This window comes from Coturnix japonica, chromosome 36, assembly GCF_054131305.1.
Source record: "Coturnix japonica strain WE chromosome 36, WE-NBRP24, whole genome shotgun sequence".
In the NCBI taxonomy this organism is placed as follows: domain Eukaryota; kingdom Metazoa; phylum Chordata; class Aves; order Galliformes; family Phasianidae; genus Coturnix; species Coturnix japonica.
In genome coordinates, this window is record NC_140698.1 from 2586325 (window position 1) to 2605031 (window position 18707).

The window sequence follows — 18707 nt, forward strand, 5'->3', positions numbered from 1 at the left end:
ATCTAAATGGTAGATAAACAGTTCTCTAAGAAATTTCATTCCAACTCACAGTCCTCTTACTTTCAAAAGAAAGATAAAACCCTGGACAAGTTGATCACTTAAGTGTTGATATCTGTCTCTCTTATTCAGTTGATCTCTAAACAAAATATGAGGATTCCTACTTCTGTCCACACTTACTCTTTTGCATATAAAGTTCACTCATAAAGTTGTACAAATTTGCAGATTCAAGTTTCCATAAATATTCCATTAGCTTGGGGCTGTTTTTTTCTTTAACTGGTGAGCAATTAGCTAAAATCACAAGCATTTTCTTTCTATCAAAAGCAACTTCTGCTGTATTTCATCATTGCTTTAGAATCCAGTTATGTCCATTCCATAATATGCATACTTTAAGTATTAAAAAAAATAAATATAAGTCAAGACTTACTAGGGATTGGGTCACCACAACAATATATTCCATGGTGATTCTTGTACAGTCCTTTTATTACTACAACTACAGAAATGCAGAATTTTATAGCACCCACGTGCAGCCTGCATTACATACAGATTCACATGTACTACATGGAAACAGCCTCTTAACTCATCTAAGGAGTTTTATATACAGTCCTCAACTGATTTAAAAGTCATACTGAAGAAACAGCAGTGGCATATTCCACCCCAAACCAGGTTTTGGTTTTGACTGCTGCTCCCAGCAACACTAGTGAGGGGAATATGATTTATAAGTAATCTAAACACTTTATGCTGAAAACAACAAGCAAGCACTAAAGCAAGATAAATAAGACTAGGGAGAAGATGTGTAATGTTCAGTCTAGAAGCTCCTTACACAGGAAGTAGGGAAAAAGCATTATTACAGAGCATAGGAAACAAGACCTAAAAGCTCAGAGAATGGTGTAAATACCCTGAACTTGAAGCTGAGATAACCTAGCATCTCCTAAAACACTTTTGCTCGTGCTACTTATGTAACTAATTCTACAAAAGAACCAGCACAACATACCTGTGCTCATTGTTCTACTGTGTATATTTAACATAGCTAAAGAATATATATTAAGCGGTTTTTGAAATTGGACGCTATTAATACTCACAAATAGAAGAAAATTTTAACATGATTGAATACTCAGTACTTCTAAACAGAAAACTTCATGCTGACATTGTGACTATCAGCTACCCATTTTAATTCCTATGTGGAGCATTGCTGTCATTAATTTTTAAATGAGAGCTTTGGTCATATGATTAGAACAAACCCACTACTATTTGGAGTATGGAGGAGTCCACATCCCTCCCTCAGTCTCTGGTAAGATGCTTATATGTGATGCCATTCAGTGGTCACATTAGGATTCAATATTTATGCCAAATAAAGGCAGCAGGAACAAATCATCCAAGAACAGCATCTCATCCAAAGAAGGCCTTGACTTTCTCCCTTGCACATATTTTGCAAGAGGAATACAAGAAAGGAAGGGACTACAGCTAAGTTTTAGATTTTCCCTTCTACACTGTATATGCCTTCCGTAATTCTAGGAACACTGATGCTCAGCTGTGCCCAGAAGTGAAGTTAAACGCATCAGAGCTTATCCAAACCATTTTGCTCAAATATTGCCCATGAGCGAGCAATTAGCAGGTCGTCAACAATTTTGATAGTTGCTTCAGGAAAAACAAAACAAACAAACAAAAAAAAGCACTTGAACAGCTGATGCTACTCAGAAGATCAGCAACAGCAGTTGAAACAATCCTAAAGAAGCTGCTATAAAACCATTACCAAATCTGCAAGTGCATCAACAGATGAGGAAAAAGCAGCAAAAAGGAAAAAAATAGTGCAAAAAACTTTGATTCTTAAGCATTCAAAAACGAACAGCATAGGACCTTCTGAAAAAGGGATATGTACATAACAGTTACTTCTATTTACAGTTTAACACAGTGGCTTTTCTCCTTATACCATAAGGTACGCGCTTCACAGCCTTTTGCTTCCTATCCGGAATAGGAAGCAATTTATTGTTTTGGAAGACACCCTGTTCAACGATGGAAGAAACTGTACCTTTCTTTGGAGGTGGCTCTTCTACGGTAGGCTTATCTTCATCAGTACTGTGCTTTCTTCCCACTTCCAACTCAGTTTTCTCTTGTTTCAGTGCTTTAACTGAAAGCACTGAAAATTGGCTGCTTTCAGTTCCTTTATTAGTGTTCTCTTCTGCCGGTTCTGCTTTAATGGTAGTTAAATGGTAGGTAGTCTTTTCCTGTATTGATATAAGATCAGTTACATTGAAGCTTAACAAAAGGAGCACTTAAGTCTCAGTAATCTTCTGTAGGCAAATATTTACACAAAACCATACAGCTAAAATATTTACCCGGTGACTCTATAGACATCAGTTACAAATCTCAATAGCAGACAGAACAAGTACACCTTCAGATAATGACAAGTGCAATACTCGGTAGAGTATACAAGGGAAAGCAAGAGCCTAGCAGGTTACAAAGTAAAAGACTTGCACACAATCAAGAGTTTACCGGTTTATCAAAGAATTTCCTGTTTCCAAGAAGTCAACAAAATTACAAACATGGTCAAAGAGCAAATGGTCAGCTCTCATACAAGTTCATCACATCACACTTCAGCTAAGCTGCTAAAATCACTTTCATCGTGACAGATATAATCCAACCTTAAAGCTTAGTCAGCTCTGTCACGCATATTTTAGATTGTGTCCTTGACCACAAGTGAAGCTTCCTTACTTACAAGATGACGATTGTTAAGCCATGCTGGCACTGCCAAGGACTGATTATTCATCTTTAGTAGCTTATGAAAAGAAAAGCCTCAGAAGTGTTCAGGCCACACAATCTCACAGATAGAGTTGGAGCCTTGTTCTTGGAAGAAGTAATAGGTGAGGACATGACTACTCATCACAGTCAGCTTTAACGCCATGGAAATACTAAGTTGCAGTGATGCAGACAGTCAAAGACTAAGAAGGGTCAAGTTGCTAAGCTTACAAGGTTAGAGATCTGAGTGACAGAATTAACTATAAATGTTTTCAGAGCTACTTCAGGCTACCAAACATCAAAAAATGAACAAAACCCACCAGAAGTGGTATGCACACATACTTAATCAAGCTAGTCTTCACATATTCAGTAGCTCGCAGTACATTAGTCAGGATAAAGTTTTATGGACTGCATAGAACGTGGAGATATCCTGAGCATTCATAGCATTTTAAGCTACCACAACTTGGTATTAAAACAATTTTACACAACATCTTCTTGATAAAGTTACCTCAGTTGCTTCTTTAAGTTGCTCAACAGACTCATCCAATTTAATCATCTGCATTTCAAAGTCTGTAACACACAGAAAAGGTTGTATTACATAAGTAGCCAATAGATAGTTTATTAAGTAATCAATGTTTCCAGATATTCTAACGTTTAGGTAGCTTTTGAACAGATTAATTAATTTGCATGTGGTCTTCACTTATTGGGAGTGATTCAAAAGTTTTCTATATTTCTTGGAACGAAAACATTGCATCAACAAGACATAAAGAAGAGTAGAGATTACAATATAAAAGTAAAAATCAAGATATAGACATTTAACCCCATACTTACGAAAGCGTAAAGCTGCTAGTTGCAGTTTAAAGGAGAGGGGGGAAAAAAGAAAAGAAATAACCAAAAACCGTGGAATTGCTGAACCTGAATATACACAAGGAACAAACTATCACTTATCTACAGGCTATGGTTCCAAAGGTAGAGCATCTCCTCTAATTCCTACTCAAACTGGTTATTTCTCTTTTATATTAATGAACTATTTCTGTCTTCTACCTTTCACATTGCATAACTCACCTTTGTTCTTCTGCATCAGCTCTTCTTCAGTTTTAAGTAGTTTGGTGTTTTTCTCTGTTAGCTCTTCTTTGGTCTCCATCAGTTCAAAGTTAGTTTTCTCCAGCTGCTTTTCAAACCAGCCAATATCTTCCTTCGGGTCCCCCAGGGATACAATGGAACTATGTGCTGCCTCAGCTTGCTCTTTAATATCCATGACATCATAATGCACAGAATCAAGAATGCCCTCAGGATCAACACAGGTGTCAGGCACTATGCTATGTTCTCCACCCTGAAACGTAATTTATAATCAGTTAAAACTGGTGAATAGCTGACTACATAATAGCTGTTATTTCTACAGATAGTCTGGATAGCCACTATGAAGACAGCCATACAAGAAGTTTTTAATTTCAGCTTCAAAACCCACCCCACAAATTCACATACAACATGACAGTGATTCATATGGGGGGAAGATAAGTGGCATTCTAGTAACAGCTAATATATTTTATAGTATTTGATGACCACACTCCCTTTTTTTTTTTTTTTTTTGTTTTTTTAAATATTACCCCAGATTGATCTCCTTCAAATTTAACGTACAAGTTCGGACTCCCCTTTTCTTTGTATACAGCGTAAATTTTCATTTTGTGTTGCAGAAACAAGGAAAACGCCCAAATTCCCAAAGCTTTCTGAAACTGTTCTTAAGGCTCAGCAGCTATTCCTGCTAGATGAAGAATAGATGTATCTTGCTCATCATACAGCAACACATCATGCACTTCTTTGTAAACAGCCTTGTGTTTCTATAAGATGTGCCCATAACATTTAAATAGTAAAAAGGAAAATATTTAAGAAAAAAAAAAGGAAAATACTGAAGAAAAAAAAAAGAAAAATACCAGGTTGTCATGGTTTAATAATTTTGTAATTTTGCTATCAATATTCCACATCATAACATCATATAAAGCATGAATAATTTTACTGCTCCCGAACACTTGCAGTATATTGATGATATTGTCGTGTGGGGCCATACAGCAGCAGAGATTTTCAAGAAAAGAAAACAGATAGTCCTAATTCTTTTGCAAGCTGGTTTTGCCATTAAGCGCAGCAAGGTGAAGGGGTCTGCGCAGGAAATCCAGTTCTTAGGTGTAAAATGGCAAGATGGGCATCGACACATCCCAGCAGATGTGATTGAAAAAATCACTGCTATGTCTCCTCCCACCAACAAGACAGATACCCAATCTTTTCTGGGAGTAGTGGGCTTTTGGAGAGTGCATGTCCCAAACTACAGCCACACAGTGAGCCCCCTCTATCAGGTAACACGGAAGAAGAATAATTTCTCATGGGGTCCTGAGCAGCAGCAGGCTTTTGAGCAGAGAAAACAAGAGATAGCCCGTGCCGTGGCCTTGGGGCCAGTACGGACGGGACAGGATGTAAAGAACATCCTCTACACTGCTGCTGGAGAGAAAGGTCCCACTTGGAGTTTGTGGCAAAGAGCTTTAGGAGAAACCCAAGGCCAACCCCTGGGACTTTGGAGTTGATCATATAAAGGGTCTAAGGAGTGCTACGCTCCAAGTGAGAAGGAGATCTTAGCCATGTACGAGGGGGTTCGGGCTGCTTCTGAAGTAGTTGGGACAGAGGTTCAGCTCCTTCTAGCACCTCGCTTGCCTGTGGCCCCACTGTCATGGACACAGGTAGATTTTTGTTTAAACCGTGACAACTACCCAGAATGCAGCATCAGGGAATTTTTGCCTAGAACTCTGGAGGACTATTTTTAACTCAGAAAGGTCAGAGATAGAAAGTTCACACTGATTTCTGGGTCACCAGCCTCACCGTACATCAGCATTTTTGGTTTTTAAATGATACATAAAGTTCTCAATGGCACTGCTCTAGTCGGTAGTTCTTTCCCTTTCCGTGCAGCTTGCTCTGTGCATGGCTTGTGAACCGCTATTCAGGCCAGACAGCTGCAGCCCCAAAGACCTGCCATAAATGTACAAATTCTACCAGGATAATGTCTTGGTAGTGGAGAAACAGGATGCGCAGTCGTATGGCTCTCACACATACCTTGTACAACCAGCTTGGCTCTGGACTGGGCATCACCAATGTCACAGGTGTACACGTCACTGTCACTTTTCTCCAGATTTTTTATGCACAGCTGCAGGTCTCGTCCTTTCTGTGCCCTCTTGTATTTCCTGCCAGGCCTGAGCTCAGCAATGCCTTTCCTCCATATGACGAAGGATGCGGCTTTCTCGCTCTGACATGTAAAAAGTGCACTTCCACTTTCTTCAATTTTCACATCTGAAAGCTCCTTGATAAAGTAATTAGGTTTTTCTGGAAGGAAAAAAAAAAGGATGAGGGTGTAGGACAAAGGGATTTGTTACCCCAACAAGTCCCAAGCATACAGAGGTGTCCTGAATCTCCTTTGCCCTCATTTCAGAATATCACATAGAGATGCAAAGAGTCTAAGAAGACCACAGAGTCCACCCATTTACATAGGTTTGATAATTCCAGTAGATATCTGGAAAGTTCAATACCATTATACATGCGCTGGTAGGATCTCATCTGATAAACTGCATATAGTTTTGATTACACATATTCAATATAGACTAATTCAGATTGCCATCTTTTCTTGGCTCACTAACACCCAAGATCATAGAATCATAGAATGATCACAGAATCGTAGAGTGGCCTGAGTAGAAAAGGACCTCAAAGATCATCTAGTTTCAAACCCCCTCCAAGGGGTCACCAACCACCAGACCAGGCTGCCCAGATCCACATCACACTGGAGAATCATTCAGTTTCCAGATTATTTTAAGGAAAAGATTTTAATCCATCATATTTTCTGAAAACTAAGAATTGATCCTGCTCAAGGAAACAGAAGAGAAAAACATCACCCACAGGCTGCAGATATTTACCTCGACTTCTCTACATGCCATCTCCAGTGTGCTTTTCAACTCACCTTGCACAGTGACCCTGGCTTTTGTTATGGAGTACTCTGCCTCACAGGGGTACTCCCCACTGTCCTTGGCAGTAGAGTCATGGATGATTAGTGAAAAACAATAAGAAAACCTTCTACAGGTACATTGGCCAGAAGAGACAGGCCAAAATGGGCGTACCTACTCTGGTAAATTTAAAAGGAGAAATGGCTTCAACAGATGAAGAGAAAGCTGAGGTGCTGAATGAGTTCTTCACCTCGGTCTTCACTGGTGGCCAGGATTCTAGTCTTTTTCACGTCCCTAAGTCTTGCACCCCCATACCTCCATGTGGGGACCAAGGAGGTAAATCCCTCCCCACTGTAAGGGTAGAGCAAGTCCGAGAGTGCCTCCTTAGACTGAATGAGTATAAGTCTATGGGGCCAGATGGCGTGCATCCCAGGGTCCTGAAGGAGCTGGCTGAGGTGGTTGCTGAGCCGCTCTCCATCATATTTGAGAAGTCGTGGCTGTCAGGTGAGGTCCCGGATGATTGGAGGAAGGGTCACGTCACTCCCATTTACAAGAAGGGGAGCAGGGACGACCCGGGTAACTACAGGCCGGTGAGTCTCACCTCTGTGCCTGGGAAGATTATGGAACAGATCCTCCTGGACAACATGCTTGATCACATAAAGAACGAGCATGTGATCCGAGACAGCCAGCATGGCTTCACCAGGGGAAGGTCATGCTTAACTAATCTTGTGGCCTTCTATGATGGAGTGACGGCGTTGGTGGATGAAGGGAAGGCGACCGATGTCATTTACCTGGACCTGAGCAAGGCCTTTGACATGGTCCCCCATCACATCCTCATCTCCAAATTGGAGGGAGGTGGATTTGATGGGTGGACAACTAGATGGATAAGCAATTGGTTGAAAGGCCGCAGACAGAGGGTGGTGGTCAATGGCTCTATGTCCAGGTGGAGGCCGGTAACGAGCGGCGTCCCTCAAGGGTCTGTCTTGGGACCGGTGCTCTTTAACATCTTTATTAATGACATCGATGAGGGAATGGAGTGCACCCTCAGCAAGTTTGCTGATGACACCAAGCTGAGTGGTGCAGTCGATACGGTGGAGGGAAAAGATGCCATTCAGAGGGACCTTGACAGGCTGGAAAGCTGGGTTCGGGTGAACCTAATGAGGTTCAACACAGCAAAGTGCAAGGTTTTGCACTTGGGCCGGAAGAACCCCAGGCACCTGTACAGGCTGGGAGGAGTTGTCCTTGAGAGCAGCTCGGCTGAAAAAGACCTAGGGGTCCTGATAGATGAGAAACTTAACATGAGCCAGCAGTGCGCTCTGGCAGCCCGGAAAGCAAATGGGATCCTGGGCTCCATCAGGAGAGGGGTGGTCAGCAGGGATAGGGAGGTGATCGTCCCTCTCTACTCTGCTCTTGTGAGGCCCCATCTGGAGTACTGTGTCCAGGTGTGGAGCCCTCAGTACAAAAAAGATATGGAGATTTTGGAAAGGGTCCAGAGGAGGGCCACGAAGATGATCAGGGGGCTGGAGCACCTCCCCTATGAGGACAGGCTGAGGGAGTTGGGTTTGTTCAGCCTGGAGAAGAGAAGGTTGCAGGGTGACCTCATTGCAGCCTTTCAGTACCTGAAGGGAACTTACTCCCAGGAAGGGAGTAAACTCTTCGAAAGGGCTGATAATAGCAGGACTAGGGGAAATGGTTTTAAGTTGAAGGAGGGAAGTTTTAGGTTGGATGTTAGGGGAAAGTTCTTTACTAGAAGGGTGGTTAGGTCCTGGAACAGGCTGCCCAGTGAGGTTGTGGATGCCCCGTCCTTGGAGGTGTTCAAGACCAGGTTGGACGGGGCCCTGGGCAACCTGATCTAGTAAATGTGTATGTTTGGTGGCCCTGCTAGGCAGGGGGGTTGGAACTACATGATCCTTGAGGTCCCTTCCAACCCGGGTAATTCTGTGTGATTCTGTGTGTGTGATTAGAATGGCCCCAGTTCCCTCCTGCTGCAAGTCGTACTTCTGGCTTTTTCTGATTGCTTTGCCATCCTTGTACCACCTGATGTTCAAATCCGGTTTTGACAGCTCACAGCTCAGGCTGATGTCCTGCCCTGCTGCTGCTGTCTTATCCTCCAGCTGTTTTGAAACCTCAGTAGGTTTTCCTGGAAGAAAACATTGCTTTTTGAGTAACATACACTTAGGGTAGGATGCCTCTCTCAAAATACATGCATCTACATGCTGGAGATAAGTTAGAGAGGCACTTGCAACAGACGCCATCCTACAGCCAGCAGTAATCTGCAAAGTACAGACAATAGAATTCCAGGCAGCATTTATTCTCTCTTAAATCTACCCAATTGAGGATGATGAACCATGTCTGAAAACTGCCTCTTTCTTCTCTCCACTCATCACACTGGGAGCCTCGGATGATGCTCTCAGATGCACATGTTCTAGATAGGAATTTGTTGTACAGCTAGATGATGTGAAGGCCATCCCTTCAGCTTATACTTAGAGGATATTTGCTCCCACAGTTCCCTCAACAGATCATTCCTGATTTACTGTTAATGGAACAAGCTGTAGTGAGATGCCCATTTCCAGCACTACCCCAGTGCTTTGGGTAGTTCTCACATTTGTGTAAAATGTTTCGTCCTTCTGTTTCTTATGTTGTCTTATGTTTTTACTTATTTTTAAGAGAAATTCTCAGTGCTTCGAGGTTCAAGTAGAAGGTTGCTATTCACTTTAACCATATTATGAGTTAGCTCTCACGACAATCTTATCAGAAGACAGTTGAAGGAATCAGACCCCAGAATCTCTCCCATCTCATTACCTTTCACAGACAGAGAGGCTTTGGAGGTTAGACCACGGGCAGTAAAAAATGACTTCCCCAGCGTCAGTAGGAGTCACACTTTTGATAATGAGAGTATATTTCCGACCCACGTTAGAAGCTTTAAATCGCCCACCACTTTCCACTCTGCTTCCAGTCAGTGTCCAGTTGAACTCATCAATGCTTTCATGGGACGGAATGCATTCAAAAGTACAATCTTCTCCCTCCTGGATTTCAGTGTTTTTCAGCCATTTGGTAATGCCACTATTCAGCTCTGGAAGGTAAGAGATAGGTTAGTATGAGGTTTATATGGAGAAAAGGCATTTGTGACTGACATGAGTAGCAGTACTGGTGTTTGAACTCAGGATTTGCAGAACATGGCTGCATTCCTTACTGATGTATTCTCTAAGACATTCTCCACTCAGAATTACCAGAAAGTTATAAAAAGAAAGAGACGTGAATCTCTTGTCTTTGCTCTGGAAGAACTACAAGGCGAGCAGCTCAGTCCATGGAGCAGAATGAAGATTCAATGAGCTACAGAGGGAACAACCTAACAGAGAGGACAACTCTAGGATGCTGCGTGAGAAAAAGGGTTTTGCCTATGACAAGAAATTAAATGTTTCTATTAGCTAATTTCTTACCATCCTACCCCTACTGGTGTTCAAACCATTTCTCCATTTTAGGGATGTTTAGAAAGGAAATATTTCCAGGACATTCTTGATGTGTTTGGTGATTTTCATGGCAAAATGAGATACATTTACATCAAAAGCAATGGGAATTTTCCAGACATCACTGTGCTAAATTGCAGTAATACACTTCTATTGTAGAAACTATTAAGGCTCGTGGGGGAATAGGTGTAAGACATAGTGACCACACTCAATGTGCTTTCAGCACTCCTTTACTTTCCACAGTACTTACCCTGAATGCCGACCTTTGATTTGGCAACATCAGTGCCAATATCACAGGTATAGAAACCTGCATCTGACTTCTCGAGGTCATGGATAAGGAGACATAGGGTCTTCCCAGACTGTACCAGCTCATACTTGTTGCCAGAAGTGAGCAGAACACCGTCCTTCTTCCACACTGGTTTGACCTTCTCTTTAGAGACTTCGCATTCCAATTTAATCACACCCCGCTCCTCAACAAAAACATCATCCAAGGACTTCATGAAGACAGCAGGCTTCTCTGCAATTAAAAGGGCAAAACAGAACAATGTGATACAGAAGTTGAGACATTTCCAGTTGCTTTCAGATTTTTAAAGAGGGATAAATAAATCTTTACCAGCACTGACGACACCAATATAGAACCTAAAGCGGTTTCATGTGTGTTGACTGAATGCACTTTATGGAATTCTGAACTAATCAGTAGGAGAATACAGGGAACAGGAGGGACAGCCTGCATTGCCGGTGGGTGGGACTGATATCATATGAAGTAATTGGGATGCAGCTCTTCTGAAGCTGGAGAGCTGGAATAGCCCTCACATGGAGCAGAGCTCATACAGGCCACAGGATTAAGAGGATAAGCTGCTGAACACTTTTGATTTTCCTGTTTTATTGACTCCTTTTATCTATCTTCTATTTCACACATCAGATGTTTATACTGGGGAAAAAACTTCCACCAAATGCAAAAGAAAGGAGAAAGAGGAAATCCTTCAAACTCTGAGCGCATAGAGTAAAAGAGCTTAATTGCTGGGGAGAGCAGATTAGAATCACAGTACGCTTAGAATGGGAAGAGACCCTTAAAGGCCATCTAGCCCAGCTCCCCTGCAATAAAAAGGGACATTCACAGCTAGATCAGGTTGCTCACAGCCTGGTCATTAGTCATCCCAGAGGCAAAACACACACTGAATGATCTCTCCCTGCAGTCATAAATCCTTGGAGACAACAGCATTGACACCGCATGTTACTGAAGCAGTAAAAGAAATTGTTCTTGTAACTCTCCTTGTGCTAAATAAAATGATGATAAAAAGCAATGGAATGCTTTGGCAGGACACCAAAACCATCCTCCTTCCTTGATATCTGCTGCAATGGAACCTTCCACTGGAAGAAAGCCTCTGATGACTTGTCACCCCAGAGAGGTCAGCTTTAGAAGCAGGATTGCTGCACAATAGAATGAACTGTAGCTCCTTAGCATCTCTTACATCCAGGAGGGGTGTGATCAGACCCACCTATCACCTTCAGGTGCGCTTTCTGACACCTTGTCTGACTTCACTGTCACTGGGCCAGCATCCTCAGGCTTAACCTGCTTCATTGTCAGTGTGCAGCAATTGCCAATGTTCTTGATGTCATTGTAATTGTTGGTGTAAAGGAGGTTGCCATTCAGGAACCATTCCACGTCCTCATCATTATGGGACAGCTCGCAGGAGAAGACAGCAGAGCTCTCTTCTTCAATTTCTACATCCTGCAGGTGCTTCGTTACTTCTACATTGTGGGCTGTGGGGAAACAAGGTGAACCACTGTTACTATAAATCATACTGGGATGTGGTAGAATGGTTGGACTAGATGATCTTTGTGTAATCTTCTCAGTGAAGATTATACATTTATAAAGTTAGCAGGAGAGAACGGCAGAAATCAACCCCAAGAAGAGAAATCTGAGGTGAAATAGGACATGGAAGAGGCCACCCTCCCTGCTCATACCTTCAGCTGTCAGCGTGGCCTCAGTCTCTGCAATTCCTGCCTTGCACTTGTACACACCAGCATCATCAGGCTTCAGCTTCAGAATCTTGAGCTCTGCTGAATGCTTATCCCTCTTGATCTTGTACTTCTCAGAGGGCTTGATGAGTGTGTGGCCTTTGAACCATTTCACAACATTTGGAGAAGGCCTGAAGTCACAGGACAGGATGACAGAATGACGTTCCAAAGCTGTCTTGTCCTCCAACTTCCTGGTGATTTGTATATGGTAATCTGCAAAGCAGGGGTGGAAGAGAAGAAAGGATGAGGACAATTGGAAGAAGAGGAAAGTCTCTTGCGTGTATTCCATTCCAATTAATGTCATGTTCACAATGGTTCTTTGAACCACTCTAAAGATAAAACAAACGATTGTCTATAGGGAATGCCATTGACTACATTTCTATAAAGTAATACTGTATATTATCTACCAAATGCAAGGTCCAGCTCTTGTTCTGTGCTTATTAAATTGCTCCCAGTTGAGGCTTTTATTCAAATAAGAGTGAGTTGAAAATATAACAAATACTTCAGGATGTGAATGGAGACTCTTATGCTGGGGACAACAGCAGATAAAAAGCCTGCAAGTTTCTTTCAGATGAAATCAATGACAAACTGCATTAAATTTAGGTGCTACCAAACTTAAACTTGTCTAGTTCAGAAATACAATTAATTTCACCTGATCTGAATTCTTTGGTATAGCCAAGGACAAAACCTCAGCTCTGTAGATCTGAATAGTAAGCACATCATAGCTATTCAAACAGATCTTTTACTGAGATGCAGCTGTCTCATTTAGTGTCCAACGACTTTGAACTGGAAATGGAGCAGACCCTCCAGACACACACACAATATTTCAAAGACCCCAGTGAAGGAAGACTGTACGTTAATTAATTCTTCATCTTCATGATGTAAACCAAGCCAGGATATGTTACCTCTGACAAGCAGATTGGCTGTGGATTTTGATTTGCCAATTGAGAACTGAATGGTGCTTGTCATATCAGTGGTGGTTTTCGCTATGGTCAGCTGGTGGATGGTGCCTTCTTGCTGCATAATCAAGTTTCTGCCAGCCTGTAAGACTTCCCCACGTAGGAATACCACTTGGGAGGTTTCACAGAAGGAATGGATATCTGTTGCCTTGTGTAAGGTAACCTAAAGAACTACGTCCATCATTGAGAATGTGCATCTGACGGCCCCATGACCAAGTTACACGCTGATCACACCAATATGGTGAGCTGTAAAATGGCATTTAATGAACCGTGTGAGACCCTTATATAGGGCTCCAGTTTCAGCCTCATACATATACATTACCGAGCACGGGGAGGCCTATCGCGTTACATCCCGTGAGTTCGTGCCGCCTAATACATCATTTCCCCTTCTCCATGCTCGATAAAGTATGCCCCGTTACATCCCGAACGCTAATCCTTAATCCTAATATAAAAATGTTAGTCTCTATAATTTAAACTTAATAAGTTATCTAAAAAGTGAGGTAGACAAGCTACAGAGGTAGGTAGTGCAATATCTAATAACATCAGTAGTTTTCTAATGATTATATCCAAGGCATCTTGGGTTTATACAGTTCCTTCTTCTTCTCAAAGTTTATCATATACCCGTTGGTACTCCATTTTTTCGTTAAACATTCTTTCTATCATATGCTGTAAACAACCCTGGACACACTGAAACAAACAAGGTAAGAAAATCATTAAAGCTAAAAAGAATAAAATACCTATGATTAATACTTTGAGAAACTGCTTAAGCCATGGGCCCAGATTACCAAACAGTCCCTCCAACCAGCTTCCGAATGCATCATCTATTGCGATCTTCTTCGTGTGTTCTTGCATCCATTCCAACTTCCTATGTATCGAATCGCTGTGGTCGCTCAGATTGAAACAACACATCCCTTCAAAGTCCTTGCACCCGTGCCCTTGAGCAAGCAGCAGAAAGTCAATTGCAGCTCTATTTTGAAGAACAGCGTGTCTGATGTTGTTAACGTCCATCAGGAGTTCCGACAGGACTGCTGTGGTGACATTAGCTTGCTTCACGGACCAGCATGCCAATCTCTCAATTTCTCTTAGGGCCTGGGCTGAAGCTACTCCCGGAGCTAAGACGGATGCAAAGATTCTAGCTGTGGGACCCCACAGCTGAACCTCATCACTACAATCCTGGTCCAATGTTTTTATTGACCTTTTCTGGCGTCGAGCTCGATCGATCTTTTTCATAACACTTATCATTGCAGTGTGATTGGGAGCCAACAATGTCAGCTTTCCCAAATAACACGGCCCCCCAGCTGGATTCTTTGGTATCCCTTGCCAAGCTCTATCCCCACATATCAAAAATATGTCCTTAGGAAGGGCCTTGGCTGTACCATTGCAGTTTATTCCTTCCCCAGCTAAAGGTTCCTTTCGAGAACAACAACCAGAACATGCCAGATCGTCAGGGCCCCAGTAGCATGAGAGATTATAGGTGGACCCGTTAGGATGACGTACCACATACTTCTGATTGTAAGAGAGCCACCTCCCACCCTGCTTTATGCATTGGTCTGCAAATCCATTCTTGGAGCCATCCCCGGAGCAGGGACGGGAGAATCCCTCCACCCTTTCAGCTGAGAAACCACAATATGCCCCTGACAAGCTATATGTGTCAAATTGAATGGGGTTAAGTAAAGTAAAGGGTTCCGACCCAGTTGTTCCCGAGAATGGTGCCCCATTCCCGAGTAGGCCTTCCCATACCCTGCGATTGGACAGTTGACCCGGTGTCCTAAAACCCGAAAAATACAAACATCTAACCGGGCGTTCCCACTTTTGAGAGTTCTTATTCCATGTTACGTTACCAACCGATTGGGATCCAAGAAGCTGCAACTCTGGTGGATCCCAGGGCAAGGAGGTGTTCAAGGATCTAATAAAACATGCAGACATTCTGGCCCAGTCAGTGAATTTAGACTCAAATGCTTTCATAAAGAAAACTTTGTCCACTGCATCTCTCTTGCAGTTGTTCTTATGCACATATCCGTTGAACTCCTTTGGGTCCCACCTGGGTACACCTATAAGGCATGTTCTAAACGGTGATGTGGCTGACTGCAGGCTAAGGCAGAAATCTTTCTGCCCAGTTCGATTAGACCATGTAACCCAAATATTTTCTGGTTGTGATGTTAAGTGAGTACCCTCTCCCCCGGTAATGAATGCAATTACACAAAGACACACAGCAAGTGATACAACAGATGTCCTTCTCGTTGGTACTAGCAGCAGTTCTTTATCTGTTCTTTTTCCTTTTTCTGAAGAGTCACTTCGCGGTTGCGGCTGGCGGGTGCCCATCAACAGTAAAACCCGCCGTGGTGAGAGCTTCAACCACCCGCCTTTCCAAGTCGTGTAATCCTTTATAACAGAAGTCAGCGCTTCCTTAGGCAGTTCCGATCCTTCTACTGCCCGTATCAATCGATTGGCAAACTCAGAGAATGACTCTGAGGGACCCTGCATAATCTCTGACCACGGGGCTACAGGCTCTGCTTTTCTTATAAAGTGTATAAAAGCAGAGGTAGCCGCCCCCGTGGTGGCAAGCAGCTCTCCTGGGTGGAGGTCCCTAAGCTGCCTCTCTGCAGATCCAGCCAAATCCGCAGATGAACCTGAAAGCCTCATTAAATCAGTTTTTGGATCTCCCTCCTTCCCATTTGCTGGATGCTGTGGATCGCGCGCAGCCTGTGCTAAAACAGCTTTGAGTTGTATTATCCACTCCTCCTTCCACACAGTAAACTGTACTGGTTCGAGGGCTACTCTCATAAGGCTTTCAATATCATATGGGAGAAGGGGACCTGGGGCTACGAGAGCCTCAAAGGCACTCATTGTCATCGGGGATCTCAATCCCTTTTTGTCAATCGCCTCTATAAACCGAGCAACTGCTTTTGCTTCCAAAGGTACCCAAACCGGTCCCTCCTGTTTGACTACAATTGGGAACACCGCCCAGTCCCGCTCCTTGAGCCCCACCTCTCGCATTGTATCGCAAATGTCAGTCCAATCAGTGGGCTTACGCGTTATCTCTCGCTCCTCCCACTTCTCCCCCCTCCTCCGGGGAACCACGACCGACTGGGTGGGGACAGGCAATTCCTTCCGTTCCTCCCCTTTCTCCTCCCCCTTTGCGGGAGACAAAACCGACGGGGTGAAGGCAGACAGTACCTTTTGTTCCTCCCCTTTCTCCTCCCCCTCCTCGGGAGGCGAAACCAAAGGGGTAGGGGCAGGCAGTACCTTTCGTTCCTCCCCTTTCGCGGGATGAGGTCCCTCCTCCGGGGGCGGGTCTAGGGGTGGCTTAACGCCTCCACGGCACGCCTCGCCCCATGACTCTCCCTCCCTCGGACAGGACCCACCCCCCTCAGGTGAACGAAAGCTCTGCAAACAGGGGTATAGGCGGGGATAATATGGCGGCGCCTCCCCAGATGAGGCAACTTCCGCCATCCCTTCCGGAGTTGTTTCGGGCGCCGCCATGGCCATTGTGAAAACAGCCGGCGTGGTCGGCGCCATCTTGGGTACGGAGTCGCCGCAAGGGAGCGGTTCCTCCGCACCGTCCGGGACCCCAGACGTCCCGGAACCCACCCCAAAAACCCCATTCGCGACTGCCTGGATCTTTTTCTCCTCCTTAGCCGCTTTAAGCGCACCCAGGACCAAAACCCAGGTTTTTAACTCCTCCGCCTTATAATCGTTTGTTGCTCTTAGGAGCAGGGCAGCGGTGAAAGATTCCCACCGCTCCGAATTGAGCAAATTACAAGGGGAGGGTGAAAGCTCCGCTTCCTGCAAAAAAGTAATAACGGCAACAATCTCCTTCTTAGAAGGAGCATTCCTACCGCAGTGGGTTTTACAAACCCGTAATAGTACCTTTGTGACGGAATCCATGTTTTTTCTGGTGCTCGACACCGTACGTCCTCGCACCCTTTGTATATATACCCGGGCCCAAAGTCCCACGGTCTTCCACGGTCTCACTGCAGGATAATCAGTAGCTGCAGTCAATATATCGCCCCTCCGGCGCTTCCACGGGATCTAACCGTAGGATTCGCGTCCGTCTCGCGGTTAGCCGTCGCACACTCACTCTCAGGACTTCCTCACACGGGGCACCAATTGTTGCCTTGTGTAAGGTAACCTAACTACGTCCATCATTGAGAATGTGCATCTGACGGCCCCATGACCAAGTTACACGCTGATCACACCAATATGGTGAGCTGTAAAATGGCGTTTAATGAACCGTGTGAGACCCTTATATAGGGCTCCAATTTCAGCCTCATACATATACATTACCGAGCACGGGGAGGCCTATCGCGTTACATCCCGTGAGTTCGTGCCGCCTAATACATCAGCAATTGATTGACGAAAAATTCTCAGAAATCCTATTGCCCCTTTTAGGTTTCTGACTCCAATTCTCTTTGCCTCAGAACAGGAAATGGAAATCCCTGCCTTGGCTCTCCTCTTGCAAAGTGCCCTCAGAAACATTCAGTTGTGCAGTGGAGCTGTGATCCTCCTGCCCCAGGCATCAGCTGTGGCAGCACAAGCCCTGCCGGGGGCTTCTTCCCCCCACACGTCTCCCCGCAGCGCCCTGGGCAGCTCCACGGGCAGGCTGAGTGCTGAGCCTGGCAGGCGGCAGAGTCCCATACCCGGCACACAGCCCCTGGGGCACAGCAGGGACCCTGCTCTGCAGGACAGCCCTGGGCACCTGCCTGGATCCATGCTGGGACACGCAGCCCTCAGGGCTGTGCTCTGACTCTGCAGCACGGGAGCCCTCAGCTAGGGCAGAAGGCTTTTAACACAGTAAAGAAACATGCAGTGCCTGAAGCCGGATCTGCTACGGGATGTCCCTGATTTGGTTAACCCTCTATGAAAAGCATCTGCATGGTCTGTAGTGAGACTTACCATGTCATGCTCTGTGAGTAATGCTCCTGCTGTGTGCTCCCAGCCTGCTCACACCGTACACATCCTGGAAGCTCTTTCCCCTTTCTCTCCTCTCCTTTTGGGAGCTGCAGGCTGTGCTGTGCACAAGAGCTGCTCCTGGGCACAGCTGTCTCTCTGCAGCACTGCCCACTTGTATGAGCTCCCTGTGTCCCAGGAGCCCGGCCCAGCTCAGCATCAGAGGATGTCATGTTTTATCCTTCCCACTCTTCTCCCCTGAGATGTCCCTGTGTCCTCTTGGCCAACAGATCCTGAAAAACAACAGCATCATGATTGTACTTTGAAATCTGATGAATTAAATACCAAATGTACAGTGGTCAGTGACTGATTCCAGACCTGATAACTGAGATCCTGTGATGAAACAAAATGGGCATACAGGCAAGGACAGAGAGAGGTGGACTTCCCCTGTGCAGGGCAGTGATTTAGTTGAGGCAGTGCAGGCGTCTCATCCCTAATTGGAAACCCTGGGGCTGAAATGGGATTCAGCTCCCCATGGACACACAGTATCATTGGGATTCCTCTGGTTAAGTTCAGAAGTGCACAAGGAGTTGCCTGCATGTGAGCTCCTGCTCTGAGTCCTCGGTCCTTCAGCATGGAGGCAGTTGTTCACACACAGACAC

The 18707-nt window shown here is 44.5% G+C and overlaps 1 long non-coding RNA gene across 4 annotated transcripts in view; it reads right to left on the bottom strand.

Annotated features, from left to right (window-relative positions):
- Positions 1-18707, bottom strand: part of LOC146755098 (uncharacterized) — a 209764-nt gene that overhangs the window by 66626 nt on the left and 124431 nt on the right. The window lies entirely within an intron of this gene.